Below are 12,587 nucleotides of genomic sequence, written 5' to 3'. Positions count from 1 at the left end.
TATTTTCCAGCTTTGTTTTTGATTGAGGTTTTTCCTCTGTTTCAGTCTGTCATTGTTGTTTGGCTGTTTGTGTGAGTTTTGCTTTGATTTTGTATGTTTTTCCGTATATGAAACCCAGGACAGGTAAAACCTTGCAGACAACAACTAGATGAATAGTTTCCAAGGGACCTGGCAGGGGAGGTTGGCGGGAAATCGAGCGCTAATAACAATGGATACAAGGAAGGAGAACTGTCCTGGAATCTGTAGTGTTGATGGCTGCACTTCGAAATGTGATTGAACTCGTGACATGTATGATGTGTGAATTGTATGTTGGCGAACTTGTTAAAAGTAAATAAGCTAATTATTATTTTTTAAAGCAACTCAATCCCTCCCTGAGATCTGCCCTAATAAAATGACTTTCTTTATAGCGCTGAGCCCCAGGATCGGAAAACTTCTGGAAGTCCAAAGAGGACGTGTCTGTTGACACCTTATTTAACCGTAGGTCCATCCTGACATTGAACAAACGTGGACAGAATGCAGCCGATTGCAACCAGATTCTTTGATGTCCATCCTAGGTCAGTCACTTGGGGGTTGGGAGAAAGATGGGGGGAAACAGCTAATGAAAACAGACGGCCAATACAATAATCACTTGCAAAACAGGTTTGTCCTTCAAAACTGACAACAGCAGTGGACTCTCCTTGGCAGGTGAAATTTGAAAAAGGATTAGGAAAGGATTACCTAAGAGAACAAAAACAGGTGCATCAGGGTGCACCCCATTGCGAGTGGTGGTGGAGGGACCTCAAAGTCGCCACTTCACATTCCGGTTCCATTTGCACCGCGGATGTGGACGACGTCAGTGTGGGTGAACTGCAGCATGTGAGAGAAGAGGTAGTACATCTTGCCCTCTTTTGCTTGTCAATCCTCAAGAGAGGAGACAGGAGCTCTAGGAAACGGACACCAGTGGACCCTAATTCAGGAGTGTCAGAACAGACCTGGGCTCCAGGTCTATTGCAATGGCCCAGGCTTGGGAAGCAGATCACCAGACATGTCTTCTGAAGAGCCTCTGAACGGACTCAAACCTCCAATCTTTCAGTTTGTTTGCAGTGCCCCCTCCAGCCCTCACCAACGACCCCTAGTGGGGAAAGGTCTTAGCAATGATCATATAATAAGAACAGCTACTTACTGAACTCTGCACAGCACTTTACAGGTATTATCATTTGATCGTCACAAATCGCCACATGAGGAAAGAATCATTATACTTCCCATTCTCCAGATGGGAAACTGATGCTATGAGGGTTATGTAACCTGCTCATGCTTACGAGCCTAGCAGGTGACACAAGCAGAACTTGAAGCCATCTCTGACCTGTCCCAATCGCCAAGCTTTTAGCCTCTGGGTTGTACCACTTCTCAAAAGGCAGTATTCAAGCAGCTCCCAGGGACTGGGCATCTCAGGTAAACCAAGCAAAGGAAATTCAACCCATGCTCGTTCACTGTTTCAGCATGCAGTTGGTGAGAAGAGGCCCCGTGTCGAGGGTACTGCGTTCCCTAGAGACAGCGCCAGCACACCCGTGAGGCCATCGGGGTTCTATGTGCACTGCATGACCCAGCTTTACTTTGGCTTTGGCCAGCTTGGTCTCTGGGATGTGGCCCATCAAGCTGAAAATCCAAACTCACTGCGACTGAGTCCATGCTGACCCTGGTGGCATAGGGGTATACGTATTAGACTGCTAACTGCAGGGTCAGCCGTTCAAATGCACACGACGCTCCACAGAGAAAGATGTGGTTTTCCACTCCCATAAACAGTTGGTCCTGGAAACCCACAGAGACAGTTCTACTCTGTCCTAGGGGCTCGGGGAGATAGTGTGGTCCATCGGAGCTTCTCAAAGGCAGAACTTTGGGTAGTTAGTTGGTCACATGTCTCCACCCACTGTGGCTCACAGCAAAACGCGGTTTGTCCTCCTTTCTCTTTCTCCGCAGTTCTCAGGCACAGCTGTATCTTTGGAATCACCTGAGAAGTTTTTGAAAATTACAGTGCCCATTTCTATAGATTCCAATTTGATTGTTCTGGGATGAGGGCCATGCTGTGTGTGTGTGTGTGTGTGTGTGTGTGTGTGTGTGTGTGTGTTTTAAGCCTCACAGGTATGGATGCTAGATAAAATACTAGATGTCCAGTTAAATTTGACATTCAGGTGAACAATGAGTTAAGTATGTCCCAAATATTACGTAGATCATACTTATACTTAAAAATATATATTTCCTTCTTTTGTGAAATTCAGCGGGACGACCTGTATTTTTACTTGCTAATCCTAATAACTTTATCCCCAGGCGATTCTGACAGACAGCCACAGGTTAGGAATCTCTTCCCTATACATATCTCAGTCCTTCCAAATGCGTTCATGATTTACTTTCATCTTCATACGCCCAGGCCCTAAAGCAAATACACATCTATTCTTTGCACCTTCTTCGGATAATGGCGCTATGGAACGGAAGGTCAGCATGGGTCCAAACAGGAAGGAGGCTGCTGATACCTGACAGGTAACACTGCAGTTACTGCGTGGATACTGAGGCGCTACTCTACTAGCCTGTGCTGAGAACTTGTCAGGCACCACACAGGATACCAGCCTCCTTTGTCCTGGAAGAGCCTGCTTCTCAGTTTGGGAGATTTTCCATGCACACTCTACTGAAGGTGTGGAGTAAGCACCTCCGGTGTGGACATCAAGCCAGTGAACAAGACTGCTGTGCAGAGCTGAATAAAGGTAACTGGGGTACAGGGCAGGAAGGAGGGAGTCCAGGGAGACAGACAGGGACAGCCCTGTCTGTGCCTCTGATTCGCTCTGCCATCTGGAGCAAGGTCTTACTTTTCCTCATCTATAAAATGCTGGTGGTGATGGCAGTTCAGAGAGTGATTCTGAGAAGGAAATGAGATTCTGCCTGGAGGTTGGGGCCTGCATTATCAATACTCTTATGCATCCTAGCTTTTGCACTTAATTATCTCACAGACGGTATGTATATCTACATACCTACCTTTCAAAGGCACTACTGGTCTGTCAGTTTCTCATATGGCGGTGTCTTGTGTGTTGCTGTGATGCTTGAAACAATGCCACTGGTATTTCAAACACTAGCAAGGTCCCCCGTGATAGAGAGTTTGCCCCATAAATTCCAGACTACGACAGATCGGGAAGAATGACCTGGCAGTCCACTTCTGAAAACCCTTGGCCAGGGAACACCTCATGAACAGTGGCGGGACCTCGCCTCGTGAGTGGCAGTGGGAGACCGTCAGAAGAGGAAGCACTCAAGTTGGAAGGTGCTCACAATGGGACTAAAGAAGCGCTGTCTCTACAAAGTAGAGTTGACTTCAGCAATCTGAATGGAATATAGCTTTCAGAGCCTCCCTCTGCTGCCATCGCAGGATGTAAAATGAGAAGGAACAGATGCAAACATCCACTAATAATTGGAACGTGGAATGCAAAAAATATAAATCTAGGAAAACTGGAAGATATAAAAAATGAAGTGAAATACTGAAAAATAGATATCCTAGTCACAAAGTCACCTACTATGGACTGCTGTTGACCATTTTGATTCAGACAAACATACTATGCTGAGAAAGACAAATAGAAGAATGGAGTTGTGTTCATTGCCTAGAAAAAAATATTTCCAGGAGGGAGCACTAGAACTGATTGTGATTATGTATACACAACTCATTTTAAAAGTGATTTAACCAAGGAAGTGTGTGATAGATGAATGCTCTATCAAGAAAACCATGAAAAAGAAACCCGACTTGACCACTGTTGCCACAGGTGAAGGGGAGAGCGTTGTTGCCTTGCAGGCATTGAGTTTAGGTCAGTGGTGGTAGAATAATTTGGAAAAGAATATCAATCATGATTGTACAACACGAAGAGAATATTTGATGGTACTGAATTATACAAGTAAAAGTTATGGAATTAGAGAATGTTCTGTTGTGCATATTTTTGCCACAATTGGAAAAAAATAAGATAATTACATGAATAACAATGACTCAATGGAAGAAGGAAACATTCTAGAATGGAATATGGTGACAATTGTACAACTCTTCTTGATATGATTGAATTGTATGATGTGTGAATTGTATGGCATGAAGTGCTAATAAAATTGTTTTGAAAAATTCAAGATCTATCCTGAAGATCAGTCAGCAAGACTAATATTTAAAATAAGCATCAACCAGTCATGCCAAAGATGAAGAATTGATCAAATACACAATTAAGATGCTTTGACAATTACTAGTAATTGGAATGCAAAAGCTGGATACAAAAAGGATCAGTAGTTGGAAATCATGCCTTGGAGTTTGAAATAATGCCAGAGATCACATGGTAAAATTTTGCAAGACCAACAACCTATTCTTTGAAAATACCTTTTTGAACAACCTAAATGGTGACATACACATGGACTTCTTTGGATGGAAAACATTGGAGTCACGTTGACTATACATCTGTGGAGAGAGGTGATGGAGAAACTTGATATCATCAGCCAAAACAAGCCCAGGAGTTGCCTACAGGACAGATCAATTTCTCCTATACCAGTTCCAGTGGAAGCTGAAGAAAATTAAAACAAGCCTACCAGAGCCAATGTACAACCTTGAATATAGCCCACCTGAACTTGAAGGCCATTTTAAGAAAGATTTGGGGCATTCAACAAGTGGTGATGAACAAAGACCGGATGATTTGAGAGGTGGCCTTAAGGACACCACACATAAAGAGCAAAGGGTCATTTAAAAGACAAGAAAGAAAGGAAAGACCAAAGTAGATGTCAGAAGAGAATCGGAAACTTGCCCTTCATCACAGAGTAGCTAAAGAGAATGGAAGAAATGTTAAAGTAAATGTATTGGACAAAAAATTCACAGGAAAGTTCAAGAACACAAAGCATTATAGTGAAATGTGTAAAAAGCCGGACATTGAAACCAAAAGGAGAGAACGCAATCAGTATTTCTCAGTAGAAAGAACTGAAGAAAAAATTCAAAACTTGAGTTGTGATAGTTAATGAATCTATGGGCAAAATATTAAATGATGCAGGAAGCTCCCCCCTCCAAAAAAATGGAAGGAATACACTGTAGCCAAAAAAAGTGGTTGGTGTTCAACCACTTCAGTAATTGACCAATTGGGACGTTTATGCCAAGAAATATGGAAGACAGCTACCTGATCAACCATATTTGTGCATTTTCTAAATAAAGAGATCCAATGGCATGCAGAAATGATCAAACAATGTCATTAATATCACACACAGGTAAATTTTTGCTAAAGATAATTTTAAATGTGCGCAGTAGCACATTGACACGGAAGTGCCAGAAATTCAAGTCATATTCTAAAGAGGATATGGAAGAGGGGATGTAATTGCTGAAATCAGATGAGTCTTGGCTGAAAGCAGACTATCAGGGAGATGTTGACCTGTGCTTTATTGACAATGCAAAGAAATTCAACTCTGTGGGTCATAGAAAATTATGGAGACTATTGTGATGAATAAGAATTCTACATCACTTAATTGTGCTCATGTAGAATCTGTACATAGCCCAAGAGGCTAATATTTTAACAGAACAAAGGAATACTGACTGCATTGTTTAGAATCAAAAAAAGCATGTGTGAGAGATGCATCCTTTCACTAATTCAACCTGTATGCTGAGCAATAATTGGAGAAGCTGAACTGTATGAAGAACACTGCAACACGATTGGAAGAACACTCATTAACAACGCATGATATGCAAATGATTGCTGAAGGTGAAGAGGACTTAACTCTAACTGACAAAGATTAAAAAACCTACAGCCTTTAGTATAGAATGTACCTCAACCTAGAGAAAACTGAAATCCTTACAACTGGACCGATAAGCAACATCAGGATAAATAGGGAAAATATTGAATTTCTTGAGGATTTGATTTTACTTGGGTCCACAATCAACATCTTACAGAAGCAGAAGTAAACAAGAAATAAAATAATGTACTACATTGGCAAGTCTACTTCAAAAGACTTTTCTAACATGTGGAAAAGCAAAGTTGTCACTTTGAGTAGTAAGCTGATCTAAGCCGTGGTATTTGCGATCAGTTCACATGCATGGGAGAGCTGAGCCGTGATTAGGGAAGACCAGAGAAGAATCCATGCATTCATATTACGGTGCTGGTGACGAATGCTGAAGAAACCACGGAGTACCAGAAGAACAAGCAGATTTATCTTGGAAAAAGTACAATCAGAATGCTCCTTAGAATGGAAAATGAAGAGACTTCATCTCATATACTTTGGACTTGTTGTTAGATGGGACCAGTTCCTGAAGAAAGATATCATGCTTGATAGAGGATCAGTAAAAGAGAGGAAGAGAAAAGAAAGAAAAGAGGAGGACCCTCAAGGACATGGATTGACCCGAAGGCTGCCATGGGGACTCAAACGCAGGCAGGATTGTGAGGAAGGCACAGGACCCAGTTCTGGTGTACATGGGTTGCTTTGCATCAGAACCAACTTCAGAGCAAGCAGCAACAGCTACAGCCTCCCAAAGTATTCCTGTCCAAAGACTGTCAGAGTTAAAGAAACACAGGAGAAAGACATTCTCCCAGCAGTTGCTTAGTCTAAGATCCTCTTCTTTTAAGTCTTTGAAGAGTGAATCCGAAAAATAAGCAAAATTTTCCAATTCTTGTCTCTTGGGTTCTGGGTAGGGGGTTTTACTCAATTCTAATTTAGCAATGATGTAATGCAGCCTGAAAGGTCTAGAGCAGATTCTTGCCACGATATGCCAGCATGTTATTCTCATGTGCTGCCTGTCTGGGGTGGATACTTTTTAGGGTGTAGTTATATAGAACTAGCCTCTGATTACATTTCTGAGTCTTCCAGGCAGGTTATAATTTTCAGCAATTGTTTTGATGAGACTCTTTGCCTGGCCCACGAATCTGTCAGATCTTCAGGACTCTGAATTAGAACGATATTTGAACTTGAAGAAACATAAACGATTCTAACATACGATGTAGCACGTCTTGCACTGTTGAGGCACGTGAAGAATCGGTTGTACAAAGACCTGAGTATTTTCCCATGTGAGCCAGAAGAAGAAGAAAAAAAAGGAGAAGGGCAGCTCTTCCTCACGCTTTTTAAAACTGTTTCCGTGATGAATAAAAAGACGTCCTGGTGGCTCCAGGTTGCACCAGGTTTAGCCCTCGGCTGCTAGCCAAAAGACCTGCAATTGGTGCGAAACCCCCTAGCGACAACGTGCAACGAAACAAGGTGTGCCAATGTCCGCATGTTGGTGTCTGGTCTCTACACCTGGGGATGGACATGGATGGAAGGTCAGTTCCTTGAGGGGAGGAGTCTGCCTCGTGATTTACTTCTGTGCCCTGCATGTAGATCCAGCCCGGACCACGGAAGGTTCTCAGGGCCTTCTGAAGGCAGGAAGGAATGTGTGCCTGGCTCTCCCTGTTGTCATGTGGCACTCGTCCCTGATGGACGGACGTCCTCGCTGCAGGGCTCATCCATCTCAGTGCGCCCGACAACTGAGCTTTGGGCGACGGAAAGAAGAGGACAAGTTCTAGGCCTTCCATGAGGGGAGAGAGAAAACGGAGAAAGAAGACAAGCTTGAAAGAGCAGGAGAGGGGCGGTGACGGGCGTGGCAGGTCAGAAACGAGAAGAAGCACCATTGTAGCACGCTGCTCTCCTGCAGACCCTGCCCATCCCCAATGCTGCCTTTCACATACTCCATCCAGTGACTCCAAGACGGGAGGTCTTGGACTCCAAGGACGTCCAGAGACAAGCCTGGGACTCCTCCAGCTGCATATTTAGCTTATCAGAAAAGAACCAATGAGAAGCCGGCCTTTCCCAGAGATTGAAACAAAACAAAACACCTCACTGCCATCCAGTCAAGTCTGTCTCATAGCGGCCTACAGGACAGAGCAGAGCTGCCCGTGGGTTTCCAAGACTGTAAATCTTGATGGGGATACAAAGCCTCACCTCTCTCCCTTGGAGCAGCTCCTGGTTTCAAAGTTAGCAGCCCAGAACCCTCTGCACCACCAGGGCTCGTTAAGGCAGAGCAGGTCACTAAGATGCCAGTTACACTGCTCTTGTGCAACCAGCTCAGAGTCTCTCCCATGCTGACTCCAAACCCAAACGGGCAGTGAAGATCCAGGCCGTGGTTAATCAAATGGGGAGTTGAGTGCATGGTGCCTTTGGAACCCCCTCCTAGTGTGCCGGGACTCAGAGGCCTCAGATAGCCAGATGACTTACCCCAAATTACACAGTTGTGAGGAACCCTGGTGGTGGTGCGGAGCTGCTAACAAAAAGGCCAGCAATGTGGACCTATCAGGGATCCTGGATGAGAAAAGATCTCAGTTCTCATAACGTAAAGAACTGTCCCACAGGGTTTTTGAGTCTGGACATCTTTTGTTGTTGTTGTTGTTCTTCTTCTTCTTCTTCTTTCTTTCACAATTCTTTTTTTTTTTTTTTTAATCAGTTGATGGACGTTTGGGTTGTTTTCACCCTTTGGGTATTTTGGAAAGTGCTGCCGTGAACATTCATGTGCAAGTATCCGTGTGAATCCTGTCTTCAATTCCTTTGGGACTACACTGAGGAGTGGAATTGCTGAGTCATATGGTAATTATTATTATTTTTTAATCATTTTATTGGGGGTTCATGCAACTCTTATTATAATCCATACATACATCAATTGTGTAAAGCACATTTGTACATTCGTTGCCCTCATCATTCTCAAAACATTTGCTCTCCATTTAAGCCCCTGGCATCAGCTCCTCATTTTTCCCCTCCCTCCCAGCCCCCCTCCCTCACGAAACCTTGATAATTTATAAATTATTATTTTGTCATATCTTACACTGTCTGACGAGACCTTCACCCACTTTTCTGTTGTTTGTCCTCCAGGGAGGAAGTTATCTGTAGATCCTTGTAATCGGTTCCCCCTTCCTACTCTACCCTCCTGGTATCACCACTCTCACCACTGGTGCTGAAGGGATCATCTGTCCTGTATGCCCTGTGTTTCCAATTCGTATCTGTACCAGTGTACATCCTCTGGTCTAGCCAGATTTGTAAGGTAGAATTGGGATCATGATAGTGGGTGGGGAAGTGGAGGAAGCATTTAGGAACTAGAAGAAAGTTGTATGTTTCATCGTTGCTACCCTGCACCCTGACTGGCTCGTCTCCTCCCCAGGACCCTTCTGTAAGGGGACGTCCAGTTGCAGATGGGCTTTGGGTCCCCATTCCACACTCCCCCTCACTCACAATGATATGATTTTGTTCTTTGATGCCTGATACCTGATCCCTTCTACACCTCGAGGCTGGACATCTTTACAGAAGCAGGCTGCCTCACGTTTCTACAGCGGAGTGGCTAGTGGCTTCAAACAGCCGGCCTTTGGGTAAGCGCTTCACCACAGTGCCACCTCGGCTCCTTCCAGAAAGATTGCAATCTAGAAAATGCCATGGGGCTGCTTTGTCATTTCGGGTCACTCTGGGTGGGGATTGCCTTGATCACACACAGGAATTCAGTTGTGTAACTAGTTCAACATTTTAATATTCTAACTCTGGCTCCCCTCTTTCCATTGTTGTTTTTATTCTCCCTGAAAACCGGCCCCAAAACCACCGCCACAGAATCAGTTCCAGTTCACAGCCATCCTGTAAAGTCGCTTGAGTCTGAATCGGCGCGGTGGCAGGAAATTTGATTTGGTTATCAGACAGAGGAGATTGCGGAGACTATAAACTTTACAGGAGCCAACAGCCTCATCTTCTTCTGTGGAGAGGCTGGGGGTGGGTTGAATAGTCAATGCTGTGGTTAGCTGCCCAATACTGATGCCACACCACCACCAGGGTCCTCAACTTAAAGCCTCCAACCCCAAAACAAACTCACTGCTAGCGAGTGGATTCTGACTCATAGCAACCCTGTAGCAAAGAGCAGGGCTGCCCCCGGTGGGTCTCTGAGACTGTAACTCTTTACAGGATTAAAAAGCTGGGTCTTTCTCCCTCTAGCCACCTGGTGGTTTTGAACTGCTGACCTCATGGTTAACAGCCCAACACATAACCACTATGCCACCAGGACTACTTGACTTAAGGTCTAGTCATCTTCAATTCTAAAGGCGTCTGGGAAGCGTCATATGTAATTATTGTCTACCCGTGAGTGATACCTTAATGTACATGAATTTACAATATTTTGCTTCAAAAAAGATGGAGCTGTCAAAAATTGTTTTCCTTCAAAAAAGATGGAGCGGTCAAAACACAAACAAACAAACGAGGTGTGGGGTGGCTGGAAGACACCTTTTGGTGGGGTGGCATGAAGAAACAAGCTCCTCAGGGTTTCTGGTTTGATCTCAGGTCTCTGACTTCATTGCCGAGCAATTTTTTAACATGCTTCCCCAGAGACATCCTATTGCACAGAGACACATCTTGCCACAGGTTCTGGTCACCACTAAGGACAAGGAGGGCGGGTGAGCCCGTGGCCTGTTGGGTAAGAACCTCAACCATCGGCCTCAATGGCGTCTGGCTTCTCCACAGAGGCAGCATTTCAATATTGAAACTGTCGTGCAAGTGACTCAGGAATAGGTCTACAGACGGTGTCAAATGCCTCTGTGGCACAAGAAAGCCACACAGGGCCAGCACCAGGCAGGGACGGGCATTTATTCCTGTGACCCTCCTGACCTGGACACACACACACACACACACACACACACACACACACACACACACCCTTTTGTGTCAGACGTGTGCTGTGCTAGCTGCCAGGGGCCCAGGACGTCAGGGCAAGCCAGGAGTGTTAACTGCCCCATGAGCTCATAATCTCTGAACCCTGTAAATTCTGGTCTGGCCGTTGGATGGAAGAAGCCTAGGAATCCCCTGAGCCAGGCAAGGTCTGACGACCTCAGAAGTTCAGAAGACAGGAAGGCAGAGTCCAGGAACAGGATTAGGGACAGGTGACATCCAGGTGAGTTAAGGCAGAGCCTCTGCTCAGGACTATATTACCCATTAGTGAGTACAGGGTGGGAGAGGGAGTGTGTGTGTGTGTGTGTGTGTGTGTGTGTGTATGTATGTGTGTGTGTGTGTTGGAGGAGTCATGGTCAACACTATCGAGGGTGCACAAAGTGGGAGAGGTCAGTCCCACGTTCTCAGGTCCCTGCCATTGCTCTGTGTCTCACAGCACCTGACCCCCTACTCCAGGGCTTTCTTGGGACTTTCTCCTCCCTTCTGGCAGATGAAAGGCCCGAGGGAAGGGGTCTCTGGACCAGCTTCAGCTCATTGCCCGATAATTCCTTCCCAAAGGGAAGGGTGCTCTGGAAAAAACCCAACAACTTGGATAGGCAAGCTCTGAGATTCGGATCAAGTGACCGTCCAGGTGACAGAAGATCTCTTGATGGTATTTACCAAGCCTGAGTACAAAGACCACAGGGCAAAGAGCAGGGAAGGACCTGACCGACCATGTTGGCAAAGTCTAATAAAAACTAGAGGTTGGGGAGGCGGACTTAGGCCACTGAAGGAGGAAGCAGGGTTAAGGGGCCTAGGGAAGCCAAAACTGTCCCTGTCTGAGGGAAGAGCATCCCATCTGAATGCAAGTGGCAACTCTCCTATCGCCTTCTCGGTAATTAACCAGCCCTGTGTGTACCAAGGCATAATTACAGGCAAAACAACTCCTTTGATGTAAGAGAGTAGAATGGCTGGGGGTGGGGGGCAGGGGCAAATAAAAGAGAGAACAATCTTGCCCCAATATGCCGACAAGATTGATGGGAAAATATCACCAAACACACCGAACAAAGAAGATGCAAGAGTCAGGCTGAGGGCTCACAGAGGATGGGTGATCGCTTTGGACATGCTCGTCAACGTTTTCTCCTTCCAAAGAGCTCCCGGGGCCGGCTTCTCACTCCTTACCTGTTTTCTCCGTCAGTTCTGCAGGACTGTTTCCAGAGAGGCCTGTATCCTTCTGGAGCGAAAGCCTAAAGGAAAGGGAGGTGCAAAGGGCTTGAATGGTTCCCCCTGGGAAGCAAAGCAAATCGGGAATGGAGCTGAGCTTGTAACCCAGCGTCCTGGATGCCTGTCCCATGATATAACCCCTGAAACACCAACTTTATTAGAGAAATCTGTTAATTGGGGGGAGGGGAAGGGGGAGAAAGCAATGCGATGCTAATATGATTTAACACTTGATGGACTCTGAAAAAAAACCAAAAAAAAACGGACGGGACTTCAGGCTTTATCTGAGCACATTCATCATCCCACATACGTGTTCCCCAAACGGATATATGCAACTCAACTCCATGCGAGACTCTCGAGGGCACAAGAGCACAGGCTTCACTGTGTTTCTTGTGGTGCCATTGTCTGGCGCTAAGAACTCACATAATAATGAAAAACAATGACCCTACGATGGGGGGACTTGATTTGGCACCAGCAGGGATGTTTTCCATGGGAATGATGGTGGGGCTCCAGCGACTGTGGGAATAGTGCGAATCAGCACTTTTTTGGGTAGATTTTCTTCAAGCCATTGTTTATTTTGGCTTTGGTTAGCTCCGTGGACTTAGCTTGAAGATTCCCACTGGGCTTTCTGAGGCCCACAGACGTATGAGAGATCGAAGAAGGGATAAATAAATAATTACAAAACACACCACCCCCGGCCCAGCACTCATATGTGG

Source organism: Echinops telfairi, unplaced genomic scaffold (genome assembly GCF_000313985.2).
Source record: "Echinops telfairi isolate 266 unplaced genomic scaffold, ASM31398v2 ScPeMD7_70;HRSCAF=299, whole genome shotgun sequence".
Lineage (NCBI taxonomy): Eukaryota > Metazoa > Chordata > Mammalia > Afrosoricida > Tenrecidae > Echinops > Echinops telfairi.
The sequence above is the reverse complement of the archived record's forward strand: the minus strand, read 5'-3'. Positions refer to the sequence as shown.